Genomic DNA, 22,703 nt, shown 5'->3' with positions numbered 1-22,703 from the left:
GGCACACTGAAGCCTTTGTAATCCAGCCAGCCACCCACACGTGGTGCTAGGCTAACAGATAGCAGCGTCTGAACGACTCCGCTGTACATGCTAACACAAGGTGAACTATTCTGTAGGCTGTATGGGCAATTAGTGTGAGAGTTTAGAAACAAGACTACCAATCAAGGAGAAAATGACATGATTTTCCACTCTTTCAGACTCACTTTAAACTTATTTTTTTTCCCTTGTCAAGACGTTTCAAGCCATTTCTACATTGTCCATGGTTGTAAGGCTTTTTTTCCAGCTCTGTCTGAGCCTTTCCATTTCCTCTGTGCATGGCACTGTTACTGTACCATTTAAGGAAAAAAACAAACAACAAAAGACAAGCACCTTTATGATGACTAGAATACCCAAGTTCGCCACTTTAAAACTGACGCATACAATTTCCGTAGGTACTTGGGGCTAAAATGCCCCAGAAAATAAAGCTTTTGTAGAACCATCATCTAACTCAGATCTCACACTTTTTAAGGTGTAGCATTTGGGTGGTGTGATCCAACTGTAAACATGCACTTTACCACATGAATGCATTCTCTCTCACACACACAAACACACCGACTTGACTCTGGGCTTTCTGCATCCTATCTGCACAGCTCATCACAATGGAGGAGTATGTGAGAGTGCGTGGCTTCGCATCATCTCGGCTTTGCTCATCACAATGGAGGAGTACGTGTCAAGGCGCTTACGTTTGTACTAACTGTACTCGTTTTCCACGCCTCCACTCACCGAAGAGGTCGCACCTGCCACTCCCCCCCCCCCGGTAAAGTGAACAGCTCCCAAGCCGATGGAAGACCTGTTCGCCGAGAGCCATCGCGTCGTTTCAAACAAACAACACCACCACCACCCCCATCGGCTTGCGCACACCTACACACGCTGTCGCTCACTCTGCCTTGCATACACTAACACGAGCTCTCAGAAATTACCATCTAAAAGATGTAATGATGTGGCTCGGCGTATAGACACGCAGCATGGTGCCGTTTTTCTTTTGTAATCCACGGATAAGTGGGATCAAAGACAGAAGAGCAGCACTGGGGCAAATGTCAGCTTGTGTTACTAGCAGTGTGGCTGCGTACAGCTCTCTGTGGCAAAATCACCTGCGTAAGGACTCGGCATCATTTGAGGGGGGAGAAAGAAAAAAGAAAGCTACGTGGGATCTTATTTCCTGGCAATCAAGTGTAGTGTTGGAGAAGTGAGTGGACCAAACGTAATAGATTGTGGATGTGACTACTTTTTGGAAAACCAGTGGTGACATAATCAGATTTTCCCCTTCTCTGAGCTCTTGATGTTTATTGGTGATGGAGGCTTTTCTTACCAGCTGTGTAATAATGAAACTCATTTGAAATCAGGTAGTCTTCCTGTCAATACAGCTGAGGAGGAGGAAGAGGCGGCGATGGTGGCGGTGCAGGGGAAAGTATACGGATGACTAAGATTAAAATATTATCTGAAAGTAATGTTTCATGCAAGCACGCAAGACTGAAACCAGAGATACAAGTAGCTCTGTAAACATTTAATGGCGGCACGCACAGATTCACAAATTCAAATTTAAATAAATAAAAAGGAAAAATAAAATCTTGTACTCTTCGTGACATTCACAACGCCTGACGCAATGTTAAAAGATAACCATTTTTCGCTCTTTCAAAGCAGTTTGCGTGTCGAAGCTGCAGCGGGAGGGCCGAGAAGGAGGCCCCTGCTCTATCCCTGGGGAAACCCTGTGCATGCTTGCATGTCAGGCAACTCTCCTGCTGGTTTGAATAATTAACTTGAGGCCTGTTCGTCCTCTGGGCTCATTCAGAGGTGCTGGACCGTTGAGTCACCCTTTTTAATTCCACCAGGTTTTAGCTTTAAAATACAGATAACTATATGTATATACAGGGAGAAGGGACTGGGCCTTATGGGACTTGGCTTAGGCACGCCACACACAAACTTTCTCCTCCTCGAGGTGTGAAAGTTTGTGGTTTGTGGTGACTGTCATTTCAGAAAGAAAACAAAAAAGGCTGATACACAGCTTCTCTGATCAGTTCCCAGTAACCCAAAAGACGGGGATTTTTGCTCAATGTGGACGTGTCTTTGACACTCTTTCGGGGGGTAAACAGCATATCACAGATATGATGAGAATGGTGTATGAACAGAGGTGACAGCAATGGAAAACCTTAGAGTTAGAAGAAGAGTCACAATTAGCGGAATCTGAGTTTGTCATCTTCTTCCAAATACTACAAAATGACCAGCTTTTATTTATTTTTTTAATTAAACTTTGCATCTTTTTAGGTTCAAAAGTAGGAAAAAATTAGTACTAGTACTACTACTACTATTACTACTACTACAACAACAAGCGATACTGCGCCTTAGGCCAGTACTGTAAAAATAAAATTAAGGATTTTCCCTGACAACACTGGAACATTAGTTTGACTGCAGCCTCCAAAAATCACTGAGTGATCAGAAACTGAAATTGGGACAGTTCATGTGATGTTTCGAGCATCACGGATGGATGCAGCTAAAACCATCAGCTTGCCAAAAAGTAACTTTTTATAATTAACCGATATTTTAGATAACAGAGAGAAGAAGCAGCAGCTACTTTTAGCTGCTCGTTTATTCACAGGGTGGTTGCCACAGTGGGCAGTTTTGCAGATTTTGGTAAATTGTTTAAAAGTTATAATCATCAGCGTGACTTTCATTCATGAAAAGTTAGGAAAAATACAACACAAGTTTTCCGGACCTGAAGTCTCTCACCCAAACACCTGCACTTCCGAATCAATGACTTATTGACTGGCCAGAGGCAAGCAGTGGTTTTTATTGTATTTGGCAGGTCATTGATTAGAGCACGTCCTGATCTCTCCCCTCATCTATATTCACCTGGACAACTTGGGTGTCTTAGGGAGACTGAAGCAAAGAAGAACACACAAGAGAGATCTGTGCGCTTCGAATGTCATTAGCACATACTTTTACTGCGTGCGCTCACAAATCACTAGAATAAACAGAAGAAGCTACTTCAAAAATCATCTCCCAGCCTGTGTACGTATAGTGTAACAAATGCATTTTGTTTTAGCATTTCTCCTGCTGCAAACAAAGCTTAAGAAAACTCAGCTCTTGTATAGTGTACAACATACCCAAGGACATAGCTCAGAAGCCATTACGGAGCAATCTCCAGCTCTGGTTTCACTTCCCATTAGCCATTCAGAGCCATGACAATACCCAGGGGGGAGAAGGTGCAGCCGTGGCTTTTCCTCTGCCAAGGCCCTCACATCAGTCAGTCGTTTAGCCCTCCGCAGCTCAGCAGTGCCATGTTTTGCAATACAATATATATATTTATTTATTTTTTTTAAGTTAATTACTCTACCCAGTGTTTCTTTTGATACTTTAAAGGGAAATTTGTACGAGGTAGCAGTCAACCACCCACCTTCACAACCCCCGGGGCACATTAGGATTTGAGAGGTCACGTTTGGAAACGGATGACAGATGCTGCCATTAGCATGCACATTCAGAATTAAGCATTACTTGCACATAATGCTTTAAACACTAGAGCTAAAAGGATGAGTGGCATGTGTTCTTTAAAAGTAAAGATTTAAACTCTTAAATCTGAGCCGTTCATGGGTTTCCTCTCAGTTGTGCGACCACAGCCACATTCTTGCCCTGTACAATTGTCCTGATTCCCAGGTTAGGCTTACCTTACTGCCACCCTGAGCCCCGGCCCCAGATTACCCCATCAATCCCATTTTATTCCTCTGGCTCAGAGAGCCCACCAATCAGATGGCAGGATGGGGAGGAATATGATAGTGGATTGGCTCTTGTGGGGGGGAAAGGGGTGGAGCAGCTCAGCCATCCCCTAACAACAGCAGTGCGCTGTGAAATGAGCGAGTATGAGAGACATCATTTACCCTTCCAGTTTTACCTCTTCCTCTACATTTCTTTGCCTGCTTTTTGTGTCAGTGCCCTTTCCCCCTCTCTCGACATTCCTCAAACAAACACCTCATCTTTGAAAAAAAAAGAAGAAAAAAAAAGTGCTTTCCCTGTCCAGTCTCCGCCTCCTCACCTCTCATCACTGCCTCAGCTATCAGTCTGCATATGACTGCTGACTCTGTTGCTTGTAGCGATGCTGAGCAGAGCTCTGCCGTGGCTTCGCTGCCACACACACACACAAACTCACACACACACAAAGTTGCCCAATGTTGCTGAAGCCGAAGGAGGTCAGGCTGGTTCCTGGCGGAAGGAAACAAATTACACACCGTGTGCCCACACATGTATGCAATTGCACATGCACTAGCACTAACAGCTAAGCTCGAGCCGAATGGGATCTCTTCTCTGACCTACTTCTTTACCGTCGCACGGAGGGAAACACTGGGCAGGCTCAACATAAACTCTGCAGAAAGACAGCAGGACAAAAAAAATAAAGAAAAAAAAAATCTGCTGTTCATGGGAATGCTCAGGAATAAGAGCAGCTCCTAACCCAATGTTTCAATCCCCCCTGCCTCTTTTTCTTGTGGTTAAGAGATGGTAAAAAGAAAAAGAAAAAAAACCAAAAAAAAGGTGCCCCCTATGTCGGCTGGAGGTGTTAACAGCCAGCTCCAGCCTCAAGCAGCCATCTTGTCTGTTTGTGTACGTGAGGAGAATAGAAAGAGGTTTTTTTTTTTTTTTTTTTAAAGAGAGAGAAAGAGAAAGATTTCTCATCACCGCCGCAAAAGGTACCTTTTAAGTTTTAAGGCCTCCACTGTTACAGCTTTCAGTTTTTGTATTTAGAGATCACATTTTCTAATCCTTTGCCTTGATCCTCAAACGACAGGGACAGATTTTTTTCCCCCTCTTCATCACTGCAGCTTTGGATGTCTCACAAGGCATCTCCATTCAGAGAATTTTCAACCAAAAAGAAAAAGAAAATTTAAATGGCCTTGATGTGTTTTCTGCACCGAATATTCATCCAGAACTGACAGAGAAAACATCAGAAGTGCCGTTACAGCCATCTTTTTATATGGCGCATGAGAGCACACGCGCCACTTCAAGCACTAATAAAACTCCTCTCGGCTTCTGTTGGGGTCCTTTTGTTGGTTACAGGTTATTATACCTGAAAATGTAACTAATTCTCATAGCATAAAGGGTTTTCTGCAGATAGTTTGACCACAACTCAGTCAGTCAATCAGCCTAACAGTCGATTCATTGATTACAGCCTGTGAATACAGAGTAAAGGTCTCTTGCATGCCTTAACAAAAGCAGTTCTGCTATTCATATTTATGAAAAAGAACAAAATAATAAAAGGTTAGAAGGTTTGCGCTACAGCTGAAAAAGGCAGGCCGCTCATGCTGAAAGACATTCTTAATTAAAAGCTTAAAAAAAAAAAGTAGTTTCGGGTAGTTTCCAGATAAAATTCGATATACATGAAATCTGTCTAAAATCACACAAGTGTAAAATTACCCCACAGCTGTGTGTGTTTTTATTTAACGGCGTTGCGGTTATCCACGGTCATGGTTGATCTTCAGTTTGCCATAACACCTGCAGCTAAAACAGGTGAATATGACAGAGGGATGAGAGGTGCTTCCCAGTCCCACAAAGGCCTCATCACACACCTCCAACCATCGCACACACACAAACCAAGACACGGGAATCCCACAGAGGGGGAAGCATGTGCCCATTGTTGGGAGGGGGACGGGGGTCTCACGAGCCCCCCCCCCTCCTCTGCTCTTTGAGAAGTGACAATAGCTGCATTGAAAACACCTACCAGCCTGAGAGATACTAAAGGAGAGGGCGAAAGAACAGAAAAGGGGACAAAGAGAAGCAGAAGAAAGGAGACTGCAGACTCCAAATGGATACGCATTCACTTCCTTGTCATGCAGAACATTCGTCCCATAAGGAAAGCAAAGTCTGGTGTCAGCCTAACTTTATTTTGCCTCTTCTCACGAGAAAGTACAAACAAAATAACTGTTTCCACAAAAAGGTGAACTACAGCAATTTAGGGGGAAAGAATCGGCAAGTCGTTCAATATGCCTGTTAACTTCTGATGGGTCAGGTTGGACCTGAATCACAATAAACTGCGCCTGTGAGTGACAGACGCCTTCGTAAATCAATCCATCTGACAAGTTATTCATACATCAACGCCCTCATTTATGGAAATCGCATGCAAGCTCGCTGTCAAAGCGGTGGACACGTTCGCGAGGGCCGGACTTGTTCAATCCTCCAGACTCACGGTCGTTTCGGGTTTTTAAACCGCACTGTAGATGGATCGTTTATGCGATTTATTCCACCGTCGAGAGGAGAGAGACGATAACCTCTCGCTGTTTGAACCTCTTGCGATTTTGCAACCACAAGCGCAGCTAGGAACTCAGAGAGGGCCTCACGTCAGCAGCTCGCGCCGCACTTGAAACAATAAATATCTAATCCCTGTCATGTTACAGGGCCCCCCTGTGCAGCTCTGGGCCCCATGAATCAATCAGGGTTTCCCCCTTTAGGTGCCCCCATCTGTGACACACACAAAAAGGGAGTATTCAGGGGGATTTGGTCTGCGCCGCAGATGAGATAATAACTCGAGTAACTAAATGAGCGATGTGTTTTAATTTAATAATTTGTATAGAAGGAGAGTGAGCAGGTAAGCTTTACAGAAGCACTAAGGACACAGGAGTTTTCCCATGATGCCACAGGGTATTTCAAAGGGGTTAAAACAGCTCTGCTATAAACGGTCATTCTGAGGATCGATGGGTCTGAAAAAAAAGAAATCCTTGTAACAGTCTCAACTTTTGTGCGTTTTTTCTGTAAAAATACAAACAATTTAGAGTTAAATTTTAAAAAATCTCCCAAGGTGTCATGTTTCACAGCGCTACGAGACACCCAGCAAACGCTCCGGCTCCAACGCCACTGATCAGAACGAAGAGTACGTCATGTAAGCCGGAGTCGACACGGGAGATTAAAAATTCAATATAGGCCAAGTCACTCGATATCACAACCATCATATTTCAGCCGCACTAATCAAATTCGCAGGCATGACCTCTGGGGTATATTAAATGTGTATATACAACATGTGTCATCTCTCAAATGTTTTGCAGGGGGAGATATCCATCTACCGCGGTAAATACAGTGCGAAGGAGAGCCAGCAGCAGTCACAGTAGCTACAACAAATTTGCTCCCCATAAAAATGAGCAGTGGATGGATTTCAGCGTGCAGCTTGCCAGAACCACGGGAGGGAGACTAAATGATTATGTTACAACAACACCGCTCCAGCTCTCAGAAAACAACAATCACGGTCTAGGTAGGATATTGCGGCGGAGTAAAAATTAAAGGGGAGTGGGAGCGAGGCAGACAGACGGGAGGGCGGGAGGGAGGGAGAGCGGGAGGCATGGTTTTAGGGAGATCGTCAGGGGCCGCGAGCACGTTTTGGCTGTTCGTCTGTAATCGTGGCGCAGACTGAAGCCACGACAGCGCTTCATGCCCTCTCTTTTCAAGTTCGTTGGGGTATGGGGAGGAAAGAAGCTCCTGTGTCCAAACAACTACGACAGACTCATTCTGTAAAGAGCCCGACATGTCAGTCAAACTCGATTTGGGCCTTTCCACACACCAAAAAGTTCAAACCCCAAATGTCAACATTTCCTGTCATCATTCAGCACCCTTGCCCCATTTTGAGATTGGGGAGAAAAAACTAATTAAAAAAAAAAAAATCTGCGTCAACCCTTTCAGCCCGGAAAGGGTTGAAAGGGTTGACGCAGATTAGCAGGGAGATAAGACTGCCAGCTGATCGTTAATGGAAGCTCTCTGAAGGTTAACAGGAAAAGCAGGGCCTAACCACCAACACAAATACTCCTTCACACCAGTGTCACAGGTTCAAGCCTGCCGCCATAGTAAATGTAGATCTTCTGCTTTGTCTACTTTAAACTGAATTTTTTAAAAATTCTATATCCAGCTATTTACGCATGCATGCTGCTGCACATCAAGCTCTGATCTGCAGGGCCCAGATTTCTCACAAAGCACCTCCGAACGAGTGAAATTGGCCGGGCACATTAATCAGGGCCACATCACGCTCCCGTTTAAAGTTTGAAAAATGTTCAGAAAGAAAGAAGATGGTCTTCAGCTAAAGCAAACAATCTTTCAAGACACTTTTAGCCTTTAGGGAAACACCCACACACACAAACTAACCTAGCCTTACACGATCACAGGTTTAAAAAGGTCAGACTCTAGAGCCAGGCAGTGTTTTCACACAGAAAAGAGAAATCGCTTTGCCATAACTGATTATAATAAATAAATAAAATGAAGCAGGCCTTCAGAGTTTGGAGACAGGACAGCTGTGGGTTATAATGCACATCTCCTTAATTCCTGATGTGCATTTCCAAATCTATAACTCCCACAGGAAATAACATACAAAACACGTGACCGTTAAAGCACAAAAACAAAAGCGACGTTGCCTCAAACCTTTTTACCAAAAAATTCAACAATGTCAAAACTCAGAAGACAAAGATACCGACGGCTAAACTAACAGCTCTCACACTGAAAACAGCTCATTTACAACTCACCTACACCTCAAAGTGCGAAATCAAAGCCTATTTTCTTTGTATTCTGCGGTGTCCAACATCTTAAGCCCTTTTAAAGCCGCTGTGTGTGTGTCTGTGTTGTTGTTGCTGTTGTTGTATGACTGCAGATTACAGCCTAGCCAGAGAACGTTACGAAACAAAACCAGGGCTTAGGCGAGGGAGTCCCTCTGCTTTGGGACCTGCAGCGTAGGCTTCAGGAGTCTATTCCCTGCCACGATTACGAGTACAGGGGAGAGGGGGGGGAAAAAAACAAAAAAAACAAGAGGTAATTAAGGAATGATTTTCAACTCAGTTTGGGACAAAACTCTTGCAACTCACCTCCCTCAAATGCACACACACACACACACACACAGTCTTGCTCAACTAGCTACACTATCGAACACAAAGGCAAATTCGGGGGCCTAAGGGGCCCAGAGAAAGGGATGTGGTGGCGAGGGGTGGGGAGGTGAGGGACATTGCAGTATAAATGGTGAGAGGAGATTAGAAAGATGTGTGTTAACGTGAAAGAACAGACGGAGTAGGGGACAAACCGCGTGGAGGGAGAAGGGGTTTGAGAAAGAGGTGAATAATGGCATTGGTACAATGGGAACGAGGAGCGAAGGTGATGCATGAGGGGCTATTAGATGGCGTCGGCTGAGCTAGCGCCCTACAGGAGAGCGACGCGCTCACATGCTTACATCACACTCCATCTAGCAGTTGATCTCAAACTGCAGTCAGAATAGGAAGTGAAAAATTAATTTAAGGGCGAGCAGAGAGGACGGAGCCATAAAAGTAAGCCAGTAAAAAAAAAAAAAAAAAAAAAAAAAGCGCGTAGAGACACTTATTATAGACGTTTTTGATATTTTGCTCTCCAACCAGCTGCCGGTTTGATTCTGAGTCACCTGGCAGGGTGGTACTCATGTATAAATTAGATAACTGCGTTACTGGTTGCACTTGTCTGAGTCAGCCTTTCAAATAAATCCATCACTGAATCTCTCGGTATTTAAAAAAAGGAAAAGAAAAAAAACCCCAAAAGGATCCAGTTCAAGAGCTAGCTTCTCACATACATTACATCAGTGCTGTAAAATCTGTTATCAGCGGTTGATCGCGCAGCGCATCAAACCTCGAAATGTAGATCACCATCAGACATCCCATCGCTTGTGGGCGATGCTTAATGGTGCCGGTTGCACCTTTTTTCCTCGAAGATTTCCATTTTGTTTGTGAGCGAAAGTTTCCAGCCCATACGGTCATTATTAGATCATCTTAAAGAGAAAAGTCAACAATTTCTCTCCAACATACAGGCTCAAACTGTGGCTTTATAAATGGCATGAATGGACTCCAATCAACCAAAACATTAAAAAAAAAAAAAAGTGTATCAAAAATACAGGTTACAGGTGATCAAACCAATAGCAGACATGGGCTGTCCACCTTTGCTGCAAGAAGCATTAACCTTAAATTTCACACACAATTTACAATATTAGTTTTGGTGGCATACAGTTAGGTTTTGGTGCCCATGCATGAAATCTGACTCAACTTTGACACATAAAGACAGGAGTGACAGCTGCAAATTTAAATACAGCTACAACGCCGCACACACACAAATCTCAAGAAGTGAGAAAAGCAAGAAAAAAGAAAGAAAGAAACCAACTCCTGGAAAATGAAACTATTCTGCAGAGAGTAAATCTACTCTATTGATTAACGGTGAAATTATGTAACATACTTTGTGCAGCAGTTCTCCACCACTCGGGGCTCCAGAAAGGAATTTTAAAAAAAACAAACAAAATAACAATCGTCATATGTGACCGAGCGCTATGACTAACATGAAATTCCACTCTTGATTTCTGTGACTGAATGACGGGGCGCTTGCTCAAAGTGAAAGTGTCTGTCAATAATGGTTAAAGCAAAGAAAGGGCTTACGGTCAAGAAATAAGGCATTGTCAGAAATTGCGAAAGCCTAACCGTTTCTTATGACTATCGCAGCTTACGGAATATAATCATAAGATCTGTGTAATACAAGAAAAAGGATGACTAAATAACAGAACAGCGAAAAGTACATTTTCTATTCTAAAGAAAGGGCCCGACAAAGAGTTGGTTACTGCTGCTTGTTACTTTTTCTGTTTTCCTCCATAGTTTCACAATTTCATCTGCAGCAGAGTCTTTAGTCTCAATTTTAAAATTTCTATTTTTAAAAATATTCTACTGACTTGGGTTGAAACAAAAATTTAAAAAAAAAGTTTTCCCTTCACAACTACATGTTCTCAGTTTCACCAAAAATGATTACTCATATCACTGTCAGACAAATCGAGTAACTTCCCCAGAATGCAGCCGCGATCCAGATGCTTTAACAACAACCTAAAGAGAAAAAAAAACAAGAAGTTGTTTGCTCAGAAATAGTTTCTGCATGTCACTTTCTATAAGCCGGGGGTGGGAGGTTCAAGTCCCCACCTTTCATGCACATAAAGCTACACATCACACGCATAGCCGGGGGGGGGCAAACCTCCTGTTCTTTGGCTTGTCATTAATGTTTATCCAGAATTTGTTTCTACATTACTCATTACAGTGTGTGAAAGTCATCGTTCTGCATCTATGACAATCTGGCTCGGTTACCTCATTTCCTTTCCACATCCTCAAACAATTACATCCTTTAAAAAGACACACACACACACACACACACACACACACACACAGACAGAGGTTTGCATCAGCAACGAGCTTCGGTCTGAATGAGCAGGCCGTGCCTTTAACCAAGATCACCATGGATATTCTACTTGAAATGGTGCCTAATTTGATTATTTCTATCCTCCTGGATTTCTTCTCTCTGACGATCACAGGTTGCACATTCCAGAGCTCACCCCCCCACCCCCGAATACACACACACACACACACACACACACACACACACACACACACACACACACACACTCACACTCTTCTCTCCCTCCCTCCCCCGGGCCTTGTAACGTTTGATCCGGGGCCAGGGGGAGGCCGGCCAGACATTCAGCCCAGAGTCTGGCGCCCTCTCCTCAGTGTACCATGCACTATAGCTCCCTGCTGCGCGGCCTGGAGGAAATCACGCAGCCACGAGAATTGTAAAAGCCCTCATCTATTGAGCAGAGGTTAAAACAGGGGGAACAATGCCTTTGACTCACATTCTGCTTCCCTCTGTGGAAAGCCTTAAAAAGCACCTTGGAGAAAATAAAAAAAAAAAAAAAAAAAAAAAAAAAATCAATGGGCAAAAGAAAGGAAAGAAAAGTCGATATTCCTTCACCAACTTATCCATTCATACCCTTCTTAAACATGTTTTCCATTTATGGGAATAGAAAAAAAGATTCATGTGACTATTTAATAAAAAAAAAATGTGAAAGATTTACCAACTGTGGCATCACAACCCCCGAAGACTCGGACTACATGCCCCCGTGCATGCATGTTTGAGCGCTGCGTTTGTGTCGGACTGGGCGCTCACACAGATGTGTCATATCAAACTGTAAGAAGACTGCGAAGTTTGCTTTGGCAGCGCAAATCAAAACAAAGCAGATGGAGGAATGCAAGATGTAAGAGGAAGAGCTCCGAAACTACCAACAACCTAAACGTGTCGCTGAGCAGTCTGGCCTTTCTAACAAATTATTCTCATATGCAAAACACACACACACACACACACACACACACACACACACACACACACACACACACACACACACACACACACACACACACACACACACACACACACACACACACACACAGAGTGCAAAATTAAAACTGACTGTGAAGACAAGGAAACAGATTCCAACAATGCACGGGCTCCTCCTCTGCAACTCCTCTGCAATTTCACAGCTAGGCGTGGAGAAAGAATAAAAAAAAAGGGTCCCCTTCCTTATTCTCCTTCTGCCTTGGTATCTTAACAGAAAGCTCCCCGATGCCTCTATCTCCAGAGCTGTGCTGAGTAATCGAGCAAATGAGCTGAGAGGGAGGAGGGTGAGAGATCGAAGTGGAACAGATTCAAAAATTCCACTCTGTATTCCATTATAAGACATGATGGGAGCCGGGAGCGGGGATAATGTGATATTTTTTTGTAAGAGAATGTGGGTGCAGGAAGGACGCACTGAGGAAGAATGAGCATTTCACCTGCAAATCAAGTTTATCCTGCCCGCTACCCTCCTCATCCCTCCTGTTCTCGCACATCCGCACTGACAAGGGAACCGGCGCATCCGACAACTCAGCAGCAGCAGCCACAACACGGACCCCTCCCCTCCCCCAAGACCGCGTTTCAGCACGGAAACACGTTCGGCTCCAGTCCTCTAAATACTGTTTGAACTGTTGCAAGAAGAGGGCCAGATGCAGTTAACACCTCTTCTGTGAGCAGGCATGTTGCTCTAAAAATCAAGTCAAGATTTAGACTCGCTGTTCTGTCTCTACATATTCCCACCACACCCCAGTAAACCCCCTTTAAAAAGAAAAAAAAAAAATTTTTTGCAAGAGCTTAAAAATAGAGATTAGGCAGCAACAGTGGCCACCCAGCCACTCTGCTCCAATGGCTCATTACTCCACATGACTAGGAGGGGAGGAATCTGCCATCCTGAATTAAGGCCTCCCCCTCATGAGGGGCCAAATGCTTGGTTATTTAAAAATAAATAAATAAAAGGGTTGCATTTGAGTGCTCTTTAACTGAGGGAAGGTCACCGACCCATGCACGTTTTAGAGCTACAAATGGCTACAGTGGAAAAAAAGGAATAAATGTAACCTATAAAAAAAATAAATTTAAAAAAAAAAAAAAAACTGGAGTGAGGGGGAAAAAAAAGATTTAATGAGAGAGCAATGTGTAAGCCAAGTCAGCGCCGTGCCAAAGAGGGGTCTGAATAGAGTGACCAGTGGCTTGTTAGCAGAAAGAGACAAGCTGCTCTATCTATCATAAAAGAGTGATTCATAGATTACTGTGCTTAGTAGAAAGCTTGCGAGACTGTAAACGCATAACAAGAACAGCTATGAATGTACACTTCATGGTAAGCGTGAACAGGATTCCCGGAGCGGTATCTGATGACACTGTGCAACCAGTTATCTTCACGGAAAACACGATACGTCTGCATTCAAAAAGGAAGCCCAGGGATTTCCTCATCTGAACCGGCTCGGCCGAGATATTTCGTGAAGTCGTGCGCGCGGCCGCGCCGTTGACGAGAGAACCTGTGATATTCCAGGCAGAAAGCTAAGGGGAGGAACGGAGGATCGATAGTGACTGAGCCTCTGCTCTTGTTGCTTCATCCTCCCCCGAGGCTTAATTCACTGGATGTTTAAAAGGCGACGGGAGTCACAATAGGGGATCAGATGGGATTGACCATGGGATGAAAATGTGAGGAGTGTTTATTAAACTGATGCGGTCGAGATGAAAAGCGGGGAGAAGGTGAGCGCAGATCGGTCAAGAGGCGCGCACAATGGTCATTAAAAGCTAATGCCGGTGCGAGCGACAGCAGCTCGGTGATTCCAGAGAGCATAAATTAAATAGACTGCGCTGGAAACAAAAGCAACCGTACGTAATGTGAAAAGAAGGCACCTGACAGAGCTCGGAGGATGATATCATGACTGATAATAATTTACATCCTACTGTGGATGAATGTCCTTCACTGGCCTTCTTATGGCCAAGGCCAAACCAAAGACAAAGCTAAAGTGTTGATTCAGCTTCACGGGGATCCTGAACGGATAAGCTGTGGCCAACACACACACACACACACACACACACACACACACACACACAGGGACTGACCAGCTGTCTCACACTCCCCTCCCCAAAATCCCCATCCAAACCTAGAGGGGTAGGAGGAAATAAATCAGTCAAATGAAGATGCGCACAGAGGGAACGCAAGTGGTGTACGACACACACACACACAGCTCTATCTGTATGGGCTCTCCACTGCTGCAGTGTGTCCAACTACTGGACTGTTTCCTCCTAAAAGACACACCTATGCAGGCTTAAGTGCACTACTCCTGACCAAAATACACACACACACACTCACATAAACACACACCCACATGTATAACAAAGAGCGTCACACCCAGTTTTATGTCACTGCTCTTGCAAATAGCCCGAGCCACTGATACCCACGAGATGCGTCGAGAGGTTGGTTTTAAAACCAGTTTATCTCACCTACTGACTGCAGGTGTACACCTAAAGACCTTTGCCTGTGCGTGTCTGTGAGTGCGTGCATCAGTGCCGGCAAAGAGCCGGAGATTGTGCTCGGTGCCAACAGCTGATAAGAGAAAAGGTCGTGTTGCATAACAGGAGTTTGTGCTTTGCGCGCTTGTGACATAATGGATTAGGAAAGGGATGCAGGGAAGAAGAGGAGCGAAGGCAGAGGGAGGTAATGGGTAAGAAGGGGTTTATGTTAGAGGAAGGAGCCGAGGTGCTACGGATTTTGGCCGCTGAACACCTTTCGGCGGTCCAAATTGAAGCCGGCAACTCGCAGAACGCTTGTAATGATGCAGCAAACTCTCCACTGTCAAAGCAGACTTTATTTAAGCATAAAAGCCACACTGCCTTCTCATTTAAAGTGCAAACCTAATAAATATGTAAATTTAAAAAAAAAAGGAATGAAGAAGATTGGATTAGAATGAGGCTGGGCTAGCCAACTTCACTCCCAGAGATCTTTCTGGCAGCGCTCGTCAAGTTAGCAGGCCCTGTGAGAGGAAGGATGAGGCCAAAGGGATGTGAGGCTGGGCCTGCAGCGTGGGAAGGCTGCTTCTTCTCTTCTGCTTCAACACACAACTGTTCGGATGGGGACACATTAACTAATGCCTGGTGATGTTCACATACCTGCCAACTTCAGCTCCAGATACATATGTCTGTGTCTTGTATGTTTTTTATTTTTTAGGCTTTGATTTCTCTGCGCAGCACAAGCAGCACACAAAATCACGATTTTGTTTCTTTCATTTTGCACTGTGTGCAAACCGCCGGTAATCTCCGTGAGGACTTTTATATTTTGCTGGCAGTTACTTTTATTCCATGCTGTTACAACCTGGCAATGCAATAAAAGCAGGCCCAGATTTTATTTTGCCCCCCTATCGGTGAATGTAAAAACAAAACAAAACAATAAAGGAGAGTAATGATAGTTTCAGATTAAAAGGAACCCCCTCCATTGCTTTTCATTCGATCCCGTCCCTGGAAAAAAAATGAAATGCTGCCATTTCAATCCTCACCTTACCCACCCACCCTCCCGTCCTCACGTTCGTGGAAAAACAGCTAAAATATATGGAAAGCACCTTCACAGAAGCGGTTGCGTGGAACGCAACTGTAGTAAACAGTAAAATAAACAGGCAGTAAAATGTCGCTCTTGCCACGGTACACTTTGCTTTTGCCCCCGTAGTCATAGTGACAGAGGGGTTGGAAAGTGAACCCTGCCATGTTGCACACGTGAGGAGAAGAGAGCTCATGAAAGGAGAATTTGCATTGAAACATAAGGTTAAATGAACCGCACTGAGGCTCAGGCACGGTGAAAAAACAACCCTGTGACCCTCTCTTCATGGTCCTACATGAGGCCCACATTTCATTTGGACAGCTCAAGAACGAGAGAGAGCGAGAGACCGAAGCCGAAAGACTGGGGGGGGGGGGAATAAAGAGAGGAAGGAGGAGGGAGAGTCTGTGCCTTTGCACTCCCCCCTTCTTGCCCCTGCTCTCTATTTTTGTTTCCTCTTTTTGTGCGTGCTCGACGCACACACTCACAGTGCAATGGATTTTCAACTTGGCCCTCATCAGTTGTGCGCCTGATGAAACAAACACTGACAGCCTCTTTACATTTGTAAAGGCCCCTGCAGCAGCTGTGCTTGTCCCACACACTCACACTCTCTCTCTCTCTCACACACACACACACACACTTTGAATCAGAGGCCTAGCCCCTGCTGGGGCCTACAGGAAGAGCAGACTCTGCACAAAATGGCCTGACTGCACTGAGCAGCTACTCTCGCTTACAACACTCACACACACCAACACAGTGTGTCATGTTTCGTTAGACAGGACAAGTCTGCCACACATTAGTGATACCTCAGCCATTACACAGCGCTGACCCCTGGCTCAAGAAGACGCCAACAAATAAGAAAATAAACCTACAAAAATAGATTTTTCTTCGCTGACATGAAAGCAGGAGATAGGTGAGCCTGTCCTCTGGATTTGTTCTCTCAACACTGGCGTTCGCAATCCCTGTGGGAAAATGATGATTGCCCCGCATTGTTTTGTTTTGCTTTTTCCAAAAGAACTCACTCACTCCACTATTTTTAAATCGTTTGCGACCGTTGAATTTTCAGTGTCATTCGCAGACAGGCGTTCATTGGGTGCAGAAGGCAAGGGTGGCAACCCGCACTCCTGTTTCAGGGGGAAATGGTTAAGCCAAGCATGTATAATTGTCTTACGCTAATTACCGGGGGAGGGGTGGTACACTAAGGGCCAAGAGTCCTGTCTCAAAGCGTGGGGGGGGGGGGCAAGAGGATCTGGACTCCTCCAGGTTTTTGTAAATGCGTTTGGGAGCCTAGTTTGGTTCGGGCCAAACATTATGCATTGACTGCAGCTGCAGAAAATACATGACAGATGTGACACACATGCACACAAAAACACACACACATAGCACTGGGACGTGCATCCTGCAGTCAAGCAGCGCCCATCCCAAAGTCCAGATCCTTTGTCACCAGAGCTAATAATACAACGAGTGATTAAAAGGCTAAATGTATTAAAAAAAAACCCAAAAAAAAACCCTTCCAGTTTTAGAAAGCCTAAAACTGGCTGGCCACAATGCAATGCCTCAATTTTAGACGGGGACTTTTATATCAGTTAGTCATAATTTCTACGGCACATCCTGTTTCCTCAGTTCAGGGAGAAGCTTACACATAAGCGGATCCGATCACAAACGTGTCATCTTTGCAACACTCATCCCACTATTACAGCACACACATTCACGTGCACGCACACACACACACACACACACACACACACACACACCGCAGAATTTATGGTCAGTTAACATCAATGTAACTGAAACTACTCGGTCACACTCAGAGGAAGACGATCTCAGAAAGATCACCATCGTGGCTGAACATAATTTATATGATAATAATAACAACAATAATAATAATAATAATAATAATAATGATAATAATAATATTTTCACCATGGGGACAAAGAGCACATTTCTGTAATATTCACGTAGTAGCGAAGTTACAAAAAAAGCCTGAGCTGCAATGAATAACCGGCACTTATTGAGTCTTTGCTAAAGATGACTCTCCTTTATGTTGCTTTCCAGCAATGTTGATGCCATTACATTTCAGCACACTGCCTTCCTGTGTTGGAAAGCAACAACAATCTATCAATGATGGGTCAGTGATATATTGCCCTACTTTTCAACACTTATTCATAGGACACAAGGGGATACCCTAAAAAAAAACAAAGTGTCTTTAATAATTCTCTGCACTTGTTGCGGGGCAAACAAAAAGCTCACGAGCAACTGCAGGGACGCAGTCCCCCCGATTGTTCACACAGACCTGTTGCTCGGTTTGGCCCTTTGCAACACTTTTCGAGACGATGATTTTGAATGCACCCTGCACCCAAAAAAATAAATAAAAATAAATTATAGAAGAAGTGCACACTTTTTCAGGGGCAGTCCACATGGCGTTTAAGTGAGGATGGGTTTTGGAGGGAGGGGGGTGTGTTTAGCTCTGCTGACTTCAGTCAGTCGAGCATTGGCGCACGTGAGATGCCTCGTGCCTCGTCGCAAATAAAGGCAACAATGTGTCCGGTGGGCGCACAGCAACAATCTATACATCAAAGAAGTGCAAAAAGATGAAGTATATTGGGGGGAGGGGCAGTCGACAAAATTAATTTAAAAAATAAATAAACGATGGTGGCTAAAGTAGGAGCACACCGCAAGATTAAAAGTCTTTGTTTAGGTCACGCAGATGGACCGCTATAGCGAGACTGTAATTAAAGCCAGGGCCGAGCTGGACTAGCTCCTGGTTTCACAGCCCCTTCCTCTACAAAATTCACCAGTGTTACTTGCAGGGACACGGAGAGAGAGAGAGAGAGAGAGAGAGAGAGGGAGAAAATGGTCGCTTCATACATGAACCTCTGCAATGCGACTGAACACAGTCTCTTTAAAAAGATGGAACCGCTTACAAACACTTGTCTCAAACATGTCCACCAAGTAGTGCCGCGTTAAACCGAATTCAGCAGCCGAGTAGGACCTAAAGGCTAGTTAGCTATGCCCCCCCCCAAACACCTCCCGTAGTATAGCGAAGGAGAGAGAGAGAGAAAAATGGAGTTATCCCCTCAGCGAGCTGCTGCAATATCTGCTCCTTCGCAGAGGTCACACGAAGACCTGCCAAAATCACCGACACCGGACTTGACGTGTACGCCGGCGGTAAAAGGCGAGGGCAGGCGTGTAGCAAACAAACAAACCCAGGAGTGTGCCCGCAGCGTTTCGAGAGGTGGAAATTGAATGAAAATGCCTAATCGCATGACCCCCTTTTTCCTGCTGCACGGAGAAAATTAAAGAGCCACAACAGTCCGCGAAACACGTCGGTTTGTCAGCCCCACACCAAAAACACACACATATATAGATATATATACACCCTGCGCCAGGACGTGAACACTTAGCCACACATAGGCTCGAGCGTGAGGACGGGTTATAGTGAGCTATATATCCCGAAATGCTCAGCATGGGACGAAATGAAGTCGCAGTAGCCGAGCCATGGCCGACAGGCTCGTCTTCACGACTCTGAGTAGCAAGAAACGGCTAGCGAACAAAAGCGTATTCTGGGAAACTGTTTGCCAAGTCTTTTAATTTAAAACCTTTTAGGGGCCTTGTAGCATAGCCGAAGCATGCTATGCACAAAATCACGGGTTTAAACGAGTCAAAATAAGCGAAGCAATCCCCCTTCACTGCTACAACCACCAGCAGCACCACTAAAGCACCCGATGTTCAAATAGCCTAAAACATGGTCGGTGTCGAAGAAACGCTGCAGCAGACGTTGAATAAACATTGCTGTCTCTTTAAATTAAAAAAAGGAAAGAAGAAGACATGTTATTGTTAACACGTCGAGGCAACTTAAAGGCGTTACATTTTGGAGGATATTTGACCCAAATGGAGCCCAGGCTGCATGATGGTAACCTTCACCAGCCCGTGATGGAAAGTTTATGCGTTTTCATAAAGGCGAGCAAAGGCAAACTTGAATAGAGCCGATATCGGTGAGCATTTCAGGCAATAATAATATTTAAAAAATACACGCGTTCACTTACATATTTCTTTTGGATGATATTCCTCTTAGGTCGTTCCTTGCTCATTATGCAATCCCCCAAAAATGTTTGGCTATAGAGAGAATGGCCACATGAATTTCTTTCTTTGACTCTCGCCTCTTCCGGAGCTCCACCAAAGGACGATTTAAATCCCCGGCTCTGTAAGGAAAAGCTTGCTGGCTTTGCAGAATCCTCCTTCGGTGTTTCCCCGTTTGAAGAATTCGGATTAAATCCCCCGGAAATATATATATATCTATATATACAGCTGTATATATATAAATATATATATTCAAGAGCCGACGACGAACAGAAACGGACTGAAGCCAAACTCACTTGGGGATAACATAGTCAAAACAAATGCACAACAATAAGTTCCATTCGCTCCGACAGCTCGGCTTCTCGTCTCTGCGCACTCGCTCCCGGCTCCTTTCAAATGCATGAATGTAGCTGAGGTGATGTCAGAAAAGTTACATCTTGTTTGAGGCGACGAGACATCGAGAAATAAATAAAATTACAAAATAAAACGTTAGGTGTCACGTCGCTTTCCTTTTTTTTTTTTCCTTTCTTTTGGAGGGGGGCTGGAGCCTGAGGTCGTCGACAGATCCAGCGGCACTGCTGTGCTTACCGAGAGCAGCTCCTTTCTTCCACTGCCTCCGCCTCCTCGCACAACACCGCCACCATCAGCGGCAACTTTAAAAAATTCTCGAGAGACAACCCCGAGCACGTAGCCTTGCTAGATAAGCCTATACCGTGTTCTTTTACGGATTTATGGTGTGTTTGCGGTAATAGTAACAAGCATTTTTTTTTTCTAGTAATCCTGCACTACACGGCGCGTTTAAAGTCCGATGCAGCAATAGCTGAAGGCTTGCTGGGGCCATTTCGAGGAAACACCAGAGGTCACAATAAAGTTTATCTTCTAAATTACTCTTGTGTCTTGTTTTTGATTTTAAGACAGCTAGTTTTATGCTGCAGTTTTAATGGGATTTAACATTTTCAATAAGAAGTTGTTAGGGGACAAAAGGAAAAGGTGAGGGTTCCCAATGCGAATGACTGCCCCCCTCCACTTCCACACCACAACCACACAACCTCAGTGCACGTGGTTAAACATTAAAGCTCGACCTGAATGGTGGGAGATGCTATACTTTAAGGAACTTTTCAACTGAGAAAACCTTATTGTTATAGAGAAGAGAGTTTCACACCCAGTGTGATGATGTCACTGGTGCAGTTCCACAGAGCGAGTTTGCAGACCAGCAAGAATAAAAGCATCATGTGATCTGAATGCATTAAGCAGCTTCATATTTTGAAAATGATGCATGCATCTGTATATATGCTCAGATATGCTTTCTTGGATTTTTTAAGCACTGTGCAGTGACTGTTAGCTGACTGGATGTCCTCATCCCCCTCAGTATCAGTGGGCTTGCTGTGTTATTACTCTAATGTACTGAGTGGGATGGTTGCTCCGTTTGAACCACAGAGGTAGAGGTAGTTAAAAGTAGTGTGTGTGTGTGTATGTGTGTGGAGGGGGAGGGGATATTAAGATGAATATGCAGCTTTGTCTCTGTGGTATACCTGAAGAGAACTCTAACTGTATAATGATGCTGCTTTTTTAAACTAGTTGTTACTGAGCAGTGCTGGTTCACTAAAAACTGTGTTTAGGCCACCAGAATGGAAGAAATATTTCCACTACAGTTTTTTATTTTCTCCAAGAGATTCATTTTTTGATAAACGTATTTTAGTGCATTGTCCATGGAGCTTATTGATAGATGGCCTTGAAATTTGCTACAGAGCTTCACCAGGTCTGGAGGATGAATCCTTCAGACTTTTGTAATCCCTTTTTGCCTTTTTATATAACCAGCAGATGAACATTTTCTGTGAAATATGTCAACATATAAACAATGAGCTGGCAGTATTTCAAAGTAGACATACGGGTGATCTGCTTAAGAAATACTGGGTGGATTGCAATCAGATTTGCTCCATATATTCATGTCTCTGTGGAAGAACTGCAATAAATTTGTTTTTACCCAAGCAGCAACCTTGGGTAAAAACTGCAAAAAAGCTGGTCCCCATAAACAACCATGCAGAAAAAAAAAGCAGAAAAAAACATAGTTACTGCCTGGCACAAAGAAAATGTTGAATTTTCTAAAAAATAATGTTATTAACTGTAAAAGTTAAGAGCAATCTATCAGTTGGATGCTAATAGATTCTCACTGGCCACTTCATTAGGTACACCTTGCTAGTACAGTGTTGGAGCCCCTTTTACATTCAGAAGTACCTTAACTCTTCATGCCATAGATTCAGTAAGGTGCTGGAAACATTCCTCTGAGATTTTGGACCATACTGAGATGAGAGGATCACACAGTTGCTGCAGGTTTGTCAGCTGCACATCCATGATGGGATGGATTTTCCTGTTTCACCACATTCCAAAGATACTCTATTGGACTGAGATAAGGGGACTGTGGCAGCCACTTGAGTGGAACCTGTTTGAAATCATTTAAGTTTTGTCACATAATGCGGTAACCTGCTGGTAACAGCCAACTGAAGATGGGTACACTGTGGTCATAAAGGGATGGACATCATCAGTGGTTTTAAATGATACTCAGTTGGTGCTAAGTGGTCTCCATTATACCACCATTACACCACCACTACCAAAATCCTGAAACACTGATATGAGGCGGTGGATCCATGCTTTCATGTTGTATACAGCGTTCTTGACCCTACCGTCCAAATGTTGGAGCAGAAATCGAGACTCGTGAGATCAGGCTATGTTTTTCCAGTCTTGCCTTGTCCAGTTTTCGTGGCCCTGTGTGAATTTTCGCCTCAGTTTCCTATTCTTAGCTCAGAGGAGTGGCACCCACTGTGGTCTTTTGCTGCTGTACTCCGTCTGCTTTAAGATTGTTGTGCGTTCAGAAATGTTCTTCTGCATACCT

General features: G+C 44.2%; 1 long non-coding RNA gene across 1 annotated transcript; it reads left to right on the top strand.

The window, feature by feature from the left end:
* The first annotated feature begins 20,335 nt into the window (after nt 1-20,335).
* LOC112843481 (uncharacterized) lies at nt 20,336-20,700 on the top strand. Its single transcript, XR_003215837.1, has 2 exons — nt 20,336-20,500; nt 20,589-20,700. It is a non-coding gene; the product is annotated as an uncharacterized LOC112843481 (long non-coding RNA).
* Nucleotides 20,701-22,703: the final 2,003 nt, after the last annotated feature.

The sequence above is a fragment of the Oreochromis niloticus genome, linkage group LG22 (genome assembly GCF_001858045.2).
Source record: "Oreochromis niloticus isolate F11D_XX linkage group LG22, O_niloticus_UMD_NMBU, whole genome shotgun sequence".
NCBI classification, from domain to species: domain Eukaryota; kingdom Metazoa; phylum Chordata; class Actinopteri; order Cichliformes; family Cichlidae; genus Oreochromis; species Oreochromis niloticus.
The sequence above is the reverse complement of the archived record's forward strand: the minus strand, read 5'-3'. Positions and strand labels throughout refer to the sequence as shown.